This window comes from Lithobates pipiens, unplaced genomic scaffold (genome assembly GCF_037356315.1).
Source record: "Lithobates pipiens isolate NorthernLeopardFrog02 unplaced genomic scaffold, aLitPip1_a1.2 Scaffold_25, whole genome shotgun sequence".
Lineage (NCBI taxonomy): Eukaryota > Metazoa > Chordata > Amphibia > Anura > Ranidae > Lithobates > Lithobates pipiens.
The window spans coordinates 31,133,665-31,151,273 of record NW_027507787.1 but is presented as its reverse complement, the minus strand read 5'-3'; the positions used below and the strand labels follow the sequence as shown (position 1 = coordinate 31,151,273).

General features: G+C 44.5%; 1 protein-coding gene across 7 annotated transcripts in view; it reads right to left on the bottom strand.

Moving 5' to 3' along the window:
• The window catches only part of PCGF5 (polycomb group ring finger 5), a 104,179-nt gene that overhangs the window by 57,558 nt on the left and 29,012 nt on the right, over nt 1-17,609 (bottom strand). For 5 of the 7 annotated variants that reach the window (XR_013262726.1, XM_077454214.1, XM_077454213.1 and 2 more), the window contains one exon: nt 1,025-1,068. The gene's annotated coding sequence lies outside the window, so the exon portion shown is untranslated. Of the gene's footprint in view, nt 1-855; nt 1,002-1,024; nt 1,069-10,977; nt 11,086-17,609 lie in introns of those variants that run through there. The other 2 variants (XM_077454215.1, XM_077454216.1) reach the window with 2 other exon arrangements.

The following is a 17,609-nucleotide window of genomic DNA, read 5'->3' as shown; positions in this document are numbered from 1 at the left end:
ACTATAAACGACCCTGTGTACATGTACTGATAAGATAACAGAGGAGAGTTCAGGAGCAGTTGAAAAAAAAATGCCCAACTGCTCCTAAGGGCCGGTTCACACTGGGGGCGATGCGAGGCGACACGACTTGCCGTGCCGTGATCTGACAAGTCGCCCCCGTTCTGTACAATGGAACCGTTCTGAGAGGAGCGACTCGAGTCGCTCCGACTCAGAAAAAAGGTTCCTGTACTACTTTTGGGCGACCTCGGGGGGCGACTTGCATTGACTTCTATACAGAAGTCATTTGCAAGTCGCCGCTGAGGTCGCGGCAGGTCGCGGCGAGGCAAGTCGGTGTCGCCTCGCATCGCCCCCTGTGTGAACCGGCCCTAAATGTCCGTTTAGCAGCAGCAGTGTACATAAGGCCCAATGCCTCTTTCACACTGGCAGAGTCCGCCTGCTCAGCAGGTAATCTCTCCACTGATCCCCACTGAGCAGGTGGAGCGTAGGTCCGATGCAGAGCAAATACGGACACAGCCCGCTGTCCTCTATGGGCTGTCGGATGGAAACGGACTGCCTGTCCGCTTCCATCTGACTGTCATCCGAACTGCCAAACAGATGGGGAACAGAACCCCTTCCGTCTGTTTTTAGCAGACAGGATCCAATCATATGTCCGCGGGTGTCAATGACCATAGAGAACAATGGATGGTCCGATCAGGTCCGCCTAAAAAAAACTGACAGGGGGACCCGATCAATCCGTCCATATGAAAGGGGACTTAAAAAAGTATTGAGTAAACATATTACATGCAAAAAATATAAATACATAAAAATGTTATTACTAAAACACATTAGCCCATTCATGACTGATCTATGCAATACCTCTGTCGGGATAGATGCATTTGCTTTCTGTTGTGGGGGAGTGGGACCTAGGTGTTACTAGATAGCAGAAATCCTGCTGTAATATCCAGGTTGCTTGTCAGTGTAGCTTGTGGTCATATGATCATGTGACCAGACAGCTAGTCAAGTTGTCACAGAAAAAAATTCTCACCTCTGTATCTAGCCCCGATCCTTCTGCTGTAAGATCAGTTTTATCTGTTAAAAAAAAAAAAAATAATACGGATACATAATTTTTTGGTTGCAAGAAAATCAAAATGCTATCATATAAAGAACATAAGATATTTATATGTGAAACCTAAACTTGTTTTTTTTTTTCATATACGTGACCCTTTTATCACATAAACAAATAAAACAAACATGAAATGTTAAAAACTTACCGGCTTTAAAGTGGAGTTCCACCCAAAAGTAAACGTACGCTTATTTGATTCCCCCCCCCCCCCTCCGGTGCCACCTTTGGCACCCTTCAGGGAGGGGGAGGGGTAGCGGATACCTGTTTTTTTTTTTTTACAGGTACCCTGTTCTCACTTCCGGGAGACCAGGCTGTGGCAAAGTACGTCAGCAGCTCGGTCTCCCTCCCATTCTGCCAGGCCAGTCAAACAGCACAGCGGGCAGTAGGGACCTGTCCGTGAAGCCAAAAGGACACACTGCCGGGTTCCCATACAAGCAATGGCAGCAGCAGCACTCAACCAGCTGATGTAAACATCCGCTGCGGTGCCGACATCGCTGGACTCCAGGACAGGTAAGTGTCTTAATGTTAAAAGTCAGCAGCTGCAGTATGTGTAGCTGCTGACTTTTAATTTTTAAAGGGGTGGGCAGAACTCCTCTTTAACCCCTTTCACACTGGGGCGTTTTTCAGGCGCTTTAGCTTTAAAAAAAAAGCACCTGTAAAAGCGCTTGAAAGAAGCCTCGTCTGCAATCCCAATGTGAAAACCCGAGTGCTTTCACACTGAGGCGCTGCACTGGCAGGGTGTCAAAAAAAGTCCTGCAAGCAGCTTCTTTGCAGCGCTTTTGGAGCAGTGAATACAAAGCCCCTAAAGCGCCCCTTCCCATTGAAATCAACGGGAAGCGCCTGAAAAGCGCCTGCAAAGTGCTTTTGGCAGCGGGCTTTGTGGGCGTATTTAACCCTTTATTTGGCCACTAGCAGGGGTTAAAAGCACCCCACTAGCGCTTGAAAAACGCTGGAAAATCACCACTAGTTTAAGCGGAGCTTTATGAAAGTTTTACGGGCACTGGCAGTGTGAAAGGGGTCTTAGACCCCTTTCACACTGGGGTTTTTTTCAGTCATTTTTCAGGAACTTTAGCGTTAAAGAAAGAGCCTGTAAATCACTTGAAAGAAGCCTCATCTGCAATCCCAATGTGAAAGCCCGAGTGCTTTAAGAGCCCTTTAACACTGCCAACGCCCGAAAAACGCTCGTAAAGCGCCGCTTAAACTAGCGGTGCTTTACCAGAGTTTTTCAAGCGCTAGTGGGGTGCTTTTTACCCCTGCTAGTGGCCAAATAAAGGGTTTAGGCCCCTTTCACACTGAGGCGTTTTTCAGGAGCTAAAGCGCTAAAAATAGCGCCTGTATAGTGCCTGAAAAAAACGGCCCCTTTCACGCCAGTCGGAGGGCTTTCACACTGGAGCGGTACGCTGGCAGGAAAAAAGTCCTGCTAGCCGCATCTTTGGAGCCGTGTATTCACCGCTCCTACCCATTGAAATCAATGGGGCAGCGCGACTATACCGCCGGCAAAGCGCCACTGCAGCGGTGCTTTGCGAGCGGTTTTAACCCTTTTTCAGCCGCTAGCGGGGGGGCCCGCACCGCCCCAGTGTGAAAGTGGCCTAAAAGCGCTTCGCAGGAGCTTTTCAGTCGCTTTCCATTGATTTCAATGGTAAGGGGCGCTTTGGGAGCAAAGAAGCTGCTTGCAGGACTTTTTTTGACGCCCTGCCAGTGCAGCGCCTCACTGTGAAAGCACTCTGGCTTTCACATTGGGATTGCAGTTGCAGCTTCTTTCAGGCGCTTTTTTTTTTTTTTTTTTAAGCTAAAGCACCTGAAAAACGCCCCAGTGTGAAAGGGATCTCAGTGTGAAAGCACTCGGGCTTTCACAATGGGATTGCAGATGAAGCTTCTTTCAAGCGCTTTACAGGCGTTTTTTTTAACGCTAAAGCGCCTAAAAAACGCCCCAGTGTGAAAGGGGTCTTAAAGTCCAGCCTAACACTAAAATCTATAAATCTACAGGAATTCACAATCTAAGAATAATCTATTTAGCCCTGTAAAGAAGAAATTGCTACATACCTTTTCTGACGCTGTTCCAGTCCGATCTCCAGCGGCGAAAGCTCTGCAGAGGAGACAGCCGACAAAATGCCTGAGAAATGACGTTGCCCATAGAGTTACTATATGGCTTCCGTTGTTGGCTGCCTCCTCTGCACCCACCTCCACAATGAAGCCGCCGCTGACAGCTCAGCATGGGACTGGACCTGAGCGGCTTCATAAAAAAGGTATGTATAGCAATTTCTTCTTTACAGGGCTAGATAAGTTAGTCTTAGATTGTGGATGCCGGTAGATTTAGAAATTTTAGTATTACGTGAACTTCTACTTTAAAAACCAAACCCGAAAGCTGTTGTGGTCATAAAGGGTAGATTATCTTCAAACATGAAAGAAGTTGAGGCTAGGTTCACACTGGTGCGATTGCAGACGTCGCATGGTGAAGGACCCTTTTTTTCTCTCACCTGAATCACCCATGTGATTCGATTCTGGAAAATCGCACTGTGGCAGTTTGGGACCTATTTGGGGGTCATTAAGATAACATTGACACTGCCGCAGATCGCATGGACGCTGTGCGATTGCAATACTATGCGCAAAACACACAGGATTCGCGCATCGCAAAAGTGTGGGCCTAGCCTTAAGGGACTGCTCAGCAGTTGTCATGTCATGAATGCATGAAGTGGCTACATAATCATATGATATGCAAGATCTTTCAGACATTTTCACCCTCAGTTTCCTTAACCACTTCAATACCGCGCCTATTCTGGCACTTCTCTTCTACATGTAAAAATCTTCTTTTTTTGCTAGAAAATTACTCAGAACTCCCAAACATTATATATTTTTTTTAGCAGACACCCTAGGGAATAAAATGGCGACTTTTTATCTTGCACGGTTTTTGCTCAATCATTTTTTAAACACCTTTTTTTGGAAAGAAAACGGTTTCATGAATTAAAAAAATAACAAAACAGTAACGTTCGTAATAGTGCTAGAATTGGTGCACACGTTCTAACGCAGTTAGATGGCGTTTACATATGGGACTAACGTGTGCATTTGCTTCTGAGCGCAAGCTACCGGGGACAGGGGCATTTAAAAAAAAAATAATAATTTTTATTTTACTTAATTATTTTTATTTTTACACTTTTTTTTTACATTTTTATTTTTTTGATCACTTTTATTCCTATTACAAGGAATGTAAACATCCTTTGCAATAGGAATCTACTATGATGGGTCCTCTGTATGGAGAGATGTGGGGTCAATAAGACTGCACATCTCTTCTCCAGGCTGGAAGGCAAGAGATTGAAAAAAAAAAAAAAAAGGGAGGGATCTACTTGCTCAGTAGAGGATCTCTCTCTGCAGATTCCCGCTAAGCAGGGTGCTCTAGTCTATGGGGCATTCGGATGGAAATGGACCACCTATCCAATTCCATACGATCCGATAGTCGGATGAGGAATAGGTCCCACATACGTCTGTTTTTGGCAGACAGGCTTGGAATTGGTGGTGGAGGGTGTCAGTGGACATGTGTCCACTGACATCCCCTGCTCCATAGATAAGACTGGAGGGTCCGATCAGGTTCCTCTTTAAAAACAAAACAAAAAAAACTGACAGGCGAACCTGATCAGGTCACCCATCTGAAAGGAGCTTTTGACATTTTTAGCACTTGATTTGGGTTGCGGCATTCTCAGGGTACAATGGATGGCATGAAAGGAAACCATGCATTGTTTTCAATTGTCACGTGATCTGCTGTGATAACAAGGTACTGGTAGTGAGGCGGTACAGTGATCAGTCATCGGCTGTGTCCCATGGTCTGTGTGGTTAACATGTGTGAGATGGCCTCAGCCTTGCAGCAACTCTACAAGCCATGCCCTCTGGCAACTTTAACCACTTGCCTACTGGGCATTTTCACCCCTTCCTGCCCAGACCAATCATTAGCTTTCAGTGCTATCGCACTTTGAATGACTATTGCGAGGTCATGTAACACTGTACCCAAACAACTTTTGTTTTTTTTTGTTTTTTTTGAGACAGATAAAGCTTTATTTTGGTGGTATTTAATCACCACTGGGTTTTTTTGTATTTTTTGCTAAACTAATGAAAAAATACAGAGAAATAAAAAATAAAATAATGTTGCAAATCAGTAATTTTTCTTCTTCATGGACGTGTGCTGATGAGGCTGCACTGATAAGTGCCCCGATTATCAGTGTAAATGTCCCCTATTACAGGATGTCTGATTATCAGCTTCCCTTTCCTCACACAGTGACAGCGCAAAGGAAAAGAAATGCCAAAAACCGGCATTTGTTTACATGTGGTGAGCTGTGATTAGACACAGCTGATAACTAGGTAAAGGGCCACTGTGATTGGCCCTTTACTTCGGTCTAAAGGACACAGCGATCACAGAGCACGTCCTCAGGGTGTGCAGGGGGGGGGCGAGGTTCTGAGAGGACGTCAATAGACGCCCCCCTAGAACTAGATGACCGCGTTGTAGCCGTCTTTCGACTATAGTGCAGACAGAAAGTGGTTAAATCTACGTTCACCTTTTGTAAGAAAAAAAAAATGCACATGATTTTTCAGGTAAAAAAATAAAAAAAATTGTGCTTTCATTATTAAGATTTTTGAATTCAGCCTGCATAGCATTACAGCTGTGATCAGTGGATTGAGGGGTCAATGTCAGGCTCCTGCAGACACATCTTTGTATGGGTAGACAGTTTCTCAGCTGCGGGAAGTGTCAGTGAACTACGAGGATGCTGACCACTGCCCTAGTAGTTCATTGAGAAATACAAGCCATCTGCCACTGTGGCCTTCACAGGGGACATCGGCCTTTGACAGGTGTCCCTGAGGATGGCTATAAGCTTTACATCTCCTCCCCCTTTCTGTCCTGATGATAGTGGCCACCAGGATTGATAATGGAAGGGATTTGGGCCTGATGGATAAAATACAAAAGAACAACAAAAAACTGTGGCTTTTCTAAGCCTTGCACAATCTGAGCGTTCCATGTTAGATGTGAGGTGGGAGTATTCTGTAAGGTGGAGAAGAGTGCTTTGTATCTACTGGAAGAGGTCATGTTGGAGGGTCTTCAAGTTCCATCGTTAGCTATACCTTTTGTATCTGTGGCCTTGGATGGCAAATAGAAGAAAATAAGTCATATCTGATAACTAGCTAAAGTTACAAAAAAAATCTGTTATAGATCTTTAAGTTTTTATTTCAGGTTAACACTTTTGTGTGTTGAAGTCCCTAGTGAGGTCACGTGGAGTCTGTGGCCAACACTAGACTCAAAGAACAGAAAGCAATACACGTTCCGACATAATTATAATCAACAGTTTCTTTAAGCTGGTATCCAAGGTTCACCAACTGGTCTACTTTCCAGGTTGGACCACAAGTAAAACGATTTGGGAAATTCGAAAAGGAACCCACAGATATTTTTTATGATTGTGCGAGGAAGTCTAGAAAACAAGAACGGTGATGCTGGTCACATACTAAGCAGTCATATTTTTGTTCCAAATATCAATAATTACCAAAAACGTTGTAGCTTCAAAACCCGTCTAAACGTTCCAGTCCGATCTTATCACGTTAAGTAGGTCTTCACACTATAAAAGCATTTCTCCAATTCCAGGCCCAACACAACTAGAGCTTCCATGTCACAACTCTCTTCAGTTCTGACAGAGCACAAAAGGGTTGGCTCCTCTGCCAGGTTTTTTTTTTTATGGTCTATCTCTCCACCGGGGAGCTTCACCATCTGCTTTTATCCCAGGAAACATCACCGAGACAGAAGGTGATAGAATAAGTTACATTTTGCAGCTGTTCCCAGATGGGGAAAACAAAGACTTTCAATGGAAAACACCTATTCTGGTGGCAAATATCTAAGCCCTTGTACACACGGTCGGAGAATCTGTCGGAATGTGTCCTATCGGACCGTGTTGTCGGATAATCCGACTGTGTGTGGTATGCGTCGGACTGATTCCGTCGGAATATCCGTCGGACCCAATTTTCCAACTTGTTGGAAATATTTTCCGACCAACTGGTCCGATCGGACATACTCCGATCATGTGTAGAGAATTTTGATCGGACAAAGTGCCACGCATGCTCAGATCAAATTCCTACATCAAAGCTATTGGCTACTAGCCTGAACGTAGTCCCATCATAATGAAATTACGTCATCACGTTCTGAAAGATCGGATTTTTCGACAACTTAGTCCGACCGTGTGTATGCAACAGTTTCGGACAAGATCCGACGGACAAGATCCGACGGATTTGGTTGTCGAAATCTCTGACCGTGTGTACCTGGGCTAAGAGGGGATTTCTTCTGATTTCCTGTTGAGACTTTTGGGGCAGAAAGTGAAGCTTAATCTCCCCAATGGGGCACAGACAGCAGAACAAAATAAACCTACAGGTTTTTTTTTTTTTAAGAGGCGGTCCAGCCCCGCCACGAAAAATTAAGTCAGCAGCTACAAATACTGAATTTTGATATATGGACACTTACCTGTGCCAGGGAGCCCGCAATGTCGGCACCCCAGCCGATCTTGGTAAGGGAACCTGGCAGTGAAGCCTTTCAGCTTCACATCCGGCTCCCTACTGCACATGTGCGACGCGCGCTGCGCTTTTTTCTGATTGGTCTGGTGGCGGAGGAAGGAGGAAGGGGGCTGAACTTCTGAGAGAACGGGCCTCAGGCTCTAATCATGTGCTTCAAACAAAAAAGAAAAACCCCATTGGCTCTGGTGCCCCTCATGTAGATTAGGGGGCTGGACGCATGATGGGTTATAACCTTCCCCCTTCCTTTTGTTGTACAAAATATGTAGGTTTTGCCATTAGTTACACTTTAAAAAAAGAAATATACTAAAAACTTTTTTTTTTAGAGTAAGGAAGGGTTATAACCCCTGTAAGGTTATTTTTGGCATTTGTGTCCCATTGGGAAGATTTTCCTTCACTTCCTGTCCCATAGCCAAACAGGAAGTGAAAGGAAATCCCTGCAAATTAAGGGAATCCCTTTGGGCCTCCCAAGTCACCAGAACTAGTGTCCCCATTGGAAGATTTCCCCTCTATTATGTTTCTGGGGACAACTCAATCCTTTTTTTTTTTTTTTTACTTTCAATGATGACGGTAAAACATGATAAAGGGAAGGTGGATCTCCCTAACACCTCTCCACGTTCCACGCAGTCTTCTGGAACCTGTGATGTGTCCCAGAAGACTGCAGGAGAAGGGGGGGGGGACGGACGAACTTTCATCTCAGATCTTTGCGGCGAATCTGACCGAAAGTGGGAGTGGGTACCTGTAAAAAGCAGGTAACCGCTCCCCCGCAAAAAGTGCCAAATGTGGGGGTGGAGGGAGCAAACAAGTGGAGCTTCCTCTTTTGGGCGGAGCTCCACTTTAAAGTGTAACTAAGAGCAAAAAACATTTCTTTTTTTGCTTTTAATTTTGGATATAGCGGAGAGGGATTAGAACCTCTAATAGGTTATTTATTGCTGTCTTTGTCCCTGTTAAGCTTAGTTCACATTTATCCAGCTGCGAATTTGTTCATCGATTCAGGTGCAAATTTTACTTGGAATCGCAACCTGAACTGGACTCTTTAAAAACAGACTGTGGCCAGCCCGAATATATGTGACCCGGCTCCATAGGAAACCAGTTCAGTGCACATGTCATGCGAATCGGATACAGTTCAACATGCATCCAATTGCTATATTTAGGTTGGTCTACATCATCATTCTGGGTATTGAAATCATCAGTGACGGAGTCATTTTTGTGGATGGAAGGTACGGTTGTGTTCATAAAATGAGCTAAGAAGTTGAGCGGAGAGCTGCACAAGGTGGAGTTTGTTGGGTGGGGGGTGGGGTTTGTTGGGGTTTTGTTTTGGGGACCTTTTTGTACGTTTGTATGTTATATGTGTGTTAAAAAATCTTCAATAAACATAAATTTTCAAAAAAAAAAAAAAACATGCATCCAATTGGCATGTAAGTGAACCGAGCCTTAGGGAGATTCCCCCTCTCTATTTGTCATGTTTATCATTATCACCAAAAGTGAAAGTAAAAGAAAATCCCAAATTTTGGCTTGTCCCCAGAAGAGGAATAGAGGGGGTGCGGACAGCTGAGGTTCCCCAGAGGTAAGTACAGCAGGGACCGGTGGATGGTGTTAGTTCACTGATACATTCATTCTGTAAAGGTGAACGGTTTGAAGCTGAAGGAGGAACAATCACCTTCCCAACACTCACTGACACCTTCCCCTGTGTGCCGGGTTTCAGACATCACTCCTGTGCATGCGCAAGTCGTCCCAGCACACAGGGTTGGCCTGGAGCTGTGCAGTCCGGAGGTGGCTGTGAGGGGCTAGGTAGGTGTTTTCTGTAGTATGATTGCTGTGTGTCATAAAAGAACAATCTGATCTCCACTAGAGCTGCCCATCTTCACTGGTCTCATGATTCTATTACAATTATCCTGGCAACTATTTTATTCTGCGACGCATAACGATTACTGCCAATGGTTTTCAACAAAAACCCATCAGTACAGCCTCACCAGTGCCCATCAAATGCAGCCTATCAGTGCCCATCAAATGTAGAATACCAGTACCCATCAGCACAGCCTATAAGTGCCCATCAAATGCAGAATACCAGTGCCCATCATATGCAGCCAACCAGTGCCCATCAAATGCAGAATACCAGTACCCATCAGCACAGCCTACAAGTGCCCGTCAAATGCAGCCTATCAGTGCCCATGAGCACAGCCTATCAGTGCCCATCAAATGCAGAATACCAGTGCCCATCATATGCAGCCAACCAGTGCCCATCAAATGCAGAATACCAGTACCCATCAGCGCAGCCTATCAATGACCATCAAATGCAGCCTACCAGTGCCCATCAAATGCAAAATAACAGTGTCCATCAAATGCAACCTATCAGTGCCCATGAGCACAGCCTATCAGTGCCCATCAAATGCAGCCTATCAGTGCCCGCTGTCACACAGAGTTTGGATTTAAGTTGCCTGGCAGCCGATGTGACGCTCTCACCTCCTATGATACAATTTCCCGGCAACACATCAGTGTGCCATCCATCATAGAGCCAGGACTTTGTTACCGCCTCTGCCAGGAGTGACAGATCCCCAGCGGGAGATGCCCGCTCTGTGCGATATACACATACACTTGTAGACATGGAGAGGGGAGGACTCTGAAAGGGGCGCCAGGATGAAGTCATTGATGCAATCAGGATTCAGCCGTTCTCCACATCAATGCAGAATTGTTTATGGCTGACTCACGATTGGATGATTATCCAATTATTATTATTAACACTCCTGACCTCCACCATCATTACTGACTGTAGTAGAAGGGCCAGCCTGACTGAACACACACTGGATGGATGGATGGATGGATGGATGAGGTCAGTCCTCCATATTACAGTCTTGGTAAATCTAAAGTTGATTGTACAATCAGATTGTATGGTGTATGGCCAGCAACAGACAATTGGAAGATTTCCCCTCATCACTTGTTCTGGTGACAACCCTACAATTCACCATTCACAGGGGGGTGTAACCTTCCCCCGCTCCATCCAAAACTAAAGAAAAAACACTTTGCCTAGAGATGACTCCCCCCCCGTTGATGTCGGTAAGTGTCCCCCATCCACACAGAAGTGTCACAGCGAACAGAGCGCACAGAGCTCATCACCAAGTGCCAACAAGCCCCGCCCCCGCACTCACTCCTCGTACTTTCTCTTCATGACACGAGCTGTCAGTCCCTCCACCTGTCCCGGGACTACACCTCCCAGCATGCACTGCTCCGCCCCCCGCACCGGGCAGCCGCTCACAGGACAACCCGCACACAGGACACGGCTCTGACTACAACACAGCCAGCTATCCATCCCCCCGTACTAAGAACACACTCTGCCTGGAACTCACCATGACAGCACCGAGCATGCGCCGCCGTGTGTCGCTGTCAGTAAATACAGATGACGAGAATCTACCTGGCGCATGCGCAGCATATCGCCCGATGTCTTCAGGCGCAAGGAGCGCATGCGCGGGGCACAACGTGCGTCTTCTAAGCTGCACACAGTGCACAGACTTCTCTTCACTTGTAGATAGGAGTTCTGGTACAGGAGGGTGAAGGGCTCACCAGCCAATAGAAAAGCAGACAAATGATGAAGTGTAGGGAAATTTGGAAGGTTATAGAGGGAGGTGCAGGCTTATTGATAGTCACTCACTTGGAAAATGCATGCAGCCAGTATGAGCAAGGGACCATTCACAGCTGAGTGTTTCATCAATATGTGTACAATCACATGTTATCCATGTGACCTCTGGAAGATTTACCCCCCCCCCCCTCGTGACCAGCTAATCTTTTGCAATACGTCACTGCATTGCATTAACTGACAATTGTGCGGTCATGCGACTCTGTACCCAAATAAAAGTCACGTCCTTCGTCTTCTACTAATTGAGCTTTCTTTTGGTGGTATTTGATCACCAATGCGTTTTATTTTTTGTGCAATAAACAAAAGAATGACTGACAATTTTACAATATTTTTTACTTTCTGCTATAAAACATCCAATAAAAATTTTTTTTTTTAAATAAATACAAATAAAATTTCTTCATCAATTTAGGCCAATATTCCGATACATATTTTTGGTTAAAAAAACCCCAATAAGCGTATATTGATTGGTTTACACAAAAGTTATAGCGTCTACAAACTATAGGTTATTTTTTTTAATCTATTTTATTTATTTTTACTAGTAGTGGCAGCAATCAATAGACTTATAGCGTTACTGCAATATTGTGGCGGACAAATCAGACCCAACTGACGCTTTTTTGGGGCCCCAAGCGCTGTTTAGGCAGATTCAGGAGCGTTTAGGTGCGTTTACGAGGTGGTTTCTTTTTTCGTTCAAAAAACACTTCAGAGTGTGACTTTGAAAGGGTTTTTTTCTGCCTTTAAACTGCCCTGCCAATAAACTCTTAAAAAGGCCTATAGCGGGCAAGGACACACAGGCTAAAGTTTGATAAACACTATACAATTTTCTGCTGATTTTCCCTTCACATTTACCAAAACCATATAATATGAGGTCAAACCTTAGGAGTTTTGATTTGTATGCAATCAGGCAGGCCCTTGTACTACATGGTTTTGGTAAATCTGAAGGAAATCAGACAACAAAAGGTGTATGGGGTCTTGCATAGAGGGGAGTTTAGGGGCAGATAAGAAAAAGAAGCTCAAATGACCTAATGCAGGGAATGCATTAAAATAGGTAAAAAAAAAAAAAAAAGCAGACTTTAGAACCAATTTAAACTCCTGTTTTTTGCCTAGGAGTAGAGGAATACGATATAATACCTGCACTGCAGACTTTAAAGTGATTGTAATTTTCATAGGAAAAAAAACGAGACATGTCATACTTACCTCCTCTGTTGCAGTGGATTTGCACAGAGCAGCCCAGATCCTCCCCTTCTCAGGTCCCTCTTCTGTTCTCCTGGCCCCTCCCCCTTGTTCAGTGCCCCCCACAGCAAGCAACTTGCTATGGGGGTACCCGAGCCGAGTCACAGCTCCATGTGTCCCCTCTCTCCCCTGGTTGGCTAGCTGACTGATTGACAGCAGTGGGAGCCAACAGCACCGATGTTGTGTCTCAGCCAATCAGGAAGGAGAATCTCGCACCGCTGAGACACTCATGGACATCACTGGACAGAGAGGGGCCTCGGGTAAGGGTTAGGGGGTGCTGGGGCAGCTGCCGCACACAGAAGGCTTTTTATCTCATCACATAGAATGTATTAAGATTAAAAAAAAAAAAAAAAAAACACTTCTGCCTTTACAACTAATTTAAAGGAAGTTTTCTGACTTAAATCCTCTTTAACCACCTCAATACCATGCCATAGCCAAAAGATGGCTACAGCGTGGCTCTGTTGTTTTGGGAGGGCATCCATGGACGTCTTCGCAGGACATAACTCCAATGTGCCCCCTGGGGTGCGCTCAGGCCCGGATTAAGAGCATTGTGTGCTTGGTGCTGAGGATTTTGCTGGGCCCTTTTTAGGGGGCACCCTTCTGTGTTTCTAAGAGCCTGTGTTGGTATGAGCCCAAACTCTAAAGGGCACATGCAAACAAGGCAAGCCTGGCATTTGATTAGCCAGGTTGCCGTAAGGGCCGCGCATTGGCGTGCACTCTGAGCTGGCCTAACACTATGGAAGCCCCAGATTTCTGCAAGAGCCCTGCATTGGCGTGCACCCATTCCGTTAGGACTGCTCATGCAACGCCCATTATCAATCCCACCACCCTGCCCAGGCGGTGTATGCGGAATGCAGGGCCCGTCAGGGGAGAACTCTATTGGCCCATTGCTTTTCATGAGCAGTGTGTTCTTTTTGGGTGGCTGGGCCTATATTAAGGTAGGGGCCTGGAGCTGCAGCTCCAATAGCCCCTATGTTAATCCAGCCCTGGGTGCGCTCTGTGACCCCTGTGTCCTAAACAAACTTGCCGGTGATCTGCATTCCTTTCCACTCCCGTTGTCACTGCATTAGGAATGGAGACCTGATGACCATCAAGGCGGACAGGGAAAATTTACACAGATAATTGGGGCACAGATTATCATTACTTCCACATCAGTGCCACTTATCAGTGCCTCCTCATCATTGGCCATCTGTGCAGCTTATCAGTGCAGCCTCACCAGTGCCCATCAGTAAAATAACTTTTTGATTTTCGGTCTCTTTTCGTTTGTTTAGTAAAAAAAAAAAAAAAAAAAAAAAAAAAAAAAAAAAAAAACAGTGGTGATTAAATACTACCAAAAGAAAGCTCTGTCTCAAAACAATGATAAAAATGGCATATGGGTACATTGTGGCATGACCGCGCAATTGTCATTCAAAGTGCAAAAACACTGAAAGCTGAAAATTGGCCTGGGCAGGAAGGGGGTCAAAATGCCTTGTATTGAAGTGGTTAAACCTATATCTAAATGAAATTGATCTATACAAGTATATGTGCGCTTTCATTTTCAGAAGTCCAAACATGAACTTTAAAATCTTGTCATTGTTGTAGCTGCAGAAAGATCCTCATATTATGGCAAAAGCTTTTTATTTATTTTTTAAGCCATATTTCTCTGGTGGGTTTACAGGAGTGTACTTCATTTTGCTCTCCTGGGACTCAAAGTTTACAGCAGGATATTACCACTATCAGCTGACATGGCAGAGCCACTCCAGGATCTGGTAAGATTCCAACCATATTGTCAGGATCCTCTCATCTGCCTGAGTGACAGCTGGCTCCAGCTCACAGTGTGCGTCTGAGAGCTTAAGCCAGCTGTGCCTGCCTTCTCTCCATCTCAGTTCTCCAGTGAGAGCTTGAGGAGCAAACCGGAGAGTGGTGACTGCCATTCAGCACTCCCCATTCCGAGCTGACCAAGAACTGAGCAATCAGTGATCATGTGATCGCTCAGTTTTAGATCTTAGAGCCAATGGGGGGGCAGCTGCAGCATAGAGGTGAGTAATGTTTATATTTTTTATAATCTCAAACTTCTCCTTTAAGCTATAGCCTAGAAATAAAACATCTTCATGGTTATAACAACTAAATCTACTGTACAATCTTTTATAAAACATAGTTCTATTTCATCTACTGGACAGTTCACAACTCCATGTTATATGGAAAGCACAGAGCTGAAGAAAGCTCTACGGCATTAAATAGTAATTGTCACAGAAAGTAAGAAAAAACATCCCAAAACACCTTACAATCCTCTTCTCAACGTTCATTAAATGATTTTGCTTGAGTAACTTTCGTACTCCTTCAATGCAATTAATTTCTTCCAACTCACTTGAGTCTACAACGGTTTTGAATTAGGCAATAAATAAACCAAGCTAATCACCAAAACTATACCAAATGGTGGTTTTCTATGGCAAATTATGAAACACAAGTATTTTTATTTTTTTTCTAAGATAGGACAATCATCAAACCAACATATATCTTAAACATACTTTTCTATTTAGGGTAAAAGGGGGTAAGGGTTGACCTTGTGCTTCTTCTCAATTACAGTTTTGGTAGCAAGTTTCCTTTACGTCCAGCACAGCAGTGAGAAACTGAGCTTGGGTTTGGATACAAAGTTATCAAGGTTATTAAAGGGATTTCCTTATATTCCTACAGAGAATCCATTAGATGACCCAGGATATAAATATCTTACGTGTCCTGCATTGGTTTCGCATAAGAATACACACTATATTACCAAAAGTATTGGGACACCTGCCTTTACACGCGCATGAACTTTAATGGCATGCCAGTCTTAGTCCGTAGGGTTCAATATGGAGTTGGTCCACCCTTTGCAGCTATAAGCCCTTGTACACACGGTCGCACATTCCAACAACCAAATCCGTTGGATTTTGTCCGAAACTTGTGTTGCATACACGCGGTCGGACAAAGTTGTCGGAAAATCCGATCGTATGTAACCTGATGACGTTATTTCGTTAGGACGTGACTACGTTCAGGCTAGTAGCCAATAGCTTTGGTCTAGGAATTTGATCTGAACATGCGTGGCACTTTGTCTGATTGGAATTCTCTACACACAATCGGACAAAGTCCGATCGGATCATGTTGTCGGAAAGTTTTATAGCCCAGCTCTAAAAAAATCCCACACACAGTCAGATTATCCGACAACACGGTCCGATCGGACATTTTCCGTTGGAATGTCCGACCGTGTGTACAAGGGCTAACAGCTTCAACTCTTTTGGGAAGGCTGTCCACAAGGTTTAGGAGTGTCTATAGGAATGTTTGACCATTTTTCCCGAAGCGCCTTTTTTGAGGTCAGGCACTGATGTGGACGACAAGGCCTGACCTGCAGTCTCTGCTCTAATTCATCCCAAAAGTTCTATCGGGTTGAGGTCAGGACTCTGTTCAGGCTGGTCAAGTTCCTCCACCCCAAACTCGCTCATCTATGTCTTTATGGACGTTGCTTTGTGCACTGGTGTGCAGTCATGTTGGAACAGGAAAAGGCCATCCCCAAACTGTTCCCGCAGAGTTGGGAGAATGAAATTGCCCAAAATGTCTTGGTATGCTGATGCCTTAAGAGTTCCCTTCACTAGAATTAAGGGGTCAAGCCCAACCCCTGAAAAACAACCCCACGCCATAATCCCCCCTCCACCAAATTATATGAACCAGTGCACAAACAGGTCCATAAAGACATGAATGAGCGAGTTTGGAGTGGAGGAACTTGACTGGCCTGCACAGAGTCCTGATCTCAACCCGATAGAACACCTTTGGGATGAATTAGAGTGGAGACTGCGAGCCAAGCCTTCTCATCCAACACCAGTGCCCGACCTCATAAATGCGCTTCTGGAAGAATGGTCAAACATTCCTAAGGATACACTCCTAAGCCTTGGACAGCCTTCCCAGAAGAGTTGACACTGTTATAGCTGCAAAGGGTGGATTAACTCAATATTGAACCCTAGGATGACATTAAAGTTAATGTGCGTGTAAAGGCAGATGTCCCAATACTTATGGAAATATAGTGTGTATGGAAAACTGAGCTCACTTGAGCAAACAATGGTGGCACAAAGCAGACGTAAAGAGCTGATTTCTCCATTGTTCAAACTGAATAAAAACTTTTTATAAACAAAGTTGCTTTTTGAAATTAATCTAAAAAAGGGAACAAAAAGTAACAAAAACAATCCTCTCCAGGCCCGCTATATACATTGTAAAAAAGTGAGCAAATATCACTGCAGGTTATAACCAAGATATATGTTACCATTGCATTTTTTAAACAAACTAATAAGTGGGAGAGCGATAATCACAAGATCAATCCTAGAGCTGTAAAAAGAGAAAAGCTGCATTTGGCGTCCCTCCAGGCATGTAATGGCCTTGGCAAGTGTCTCAGAGATGGCAAATTTGCTGTGGCAATCCTAAGGCTCCATGCACACTGAAGCTGATAAACTGCAGTTTATTGGTGTTTGGGCGTTTTTTGTAAAAGCCCATAAACTCCACTCTATGTTAGCCTATGTGTCCATGCACACATGGAAGTTTTTCAGCTTTAATGAGCAGTGGAGTTTATGGGCTTTTTTCTGAACGCCAGAAATTCGCGTTCAAAGTGCCGTTTTTCAGCGGCAAAAAACGACAAACGCTCATTAACGCTCATTCATTAGTGTTCGGCATTCTATTTTTCAATGCATTGTGGGATTTTTGGAGTGTCCTCTGTGTATTTTTATAAAAAACGCCCATTAACGCTAACGCTGTAAAACGCTCATTAACGCTAGTATAAAACGCTGTTAAAAGCAGGTTTTTCAACCAGCATTTTCTGCCAGCAATCTGGCGTCCAGAAATAGCTTTTTTGAGCTTCAGTGTGCATGGAGCCTAAAGACGGTGCGAGGAAGGCTAACATTTTACCTCAAGCTCTTTACAGGATTCAGAGAAAGGCAAAGAACCTATCAGAGGAGCAGAAAACGCGATCTCAGGGCATGTCCTCCATACAGCGTACACAATGCTTCCAATGCGATTTTTCTTTTGTTAGTTTTAGAAATGGCCAAGAGTGAAAGCAAGGCGAATATACCCAAGTCAATCCTTTAATCTATTTGGGTACAAACGACATGTCAGATTTTC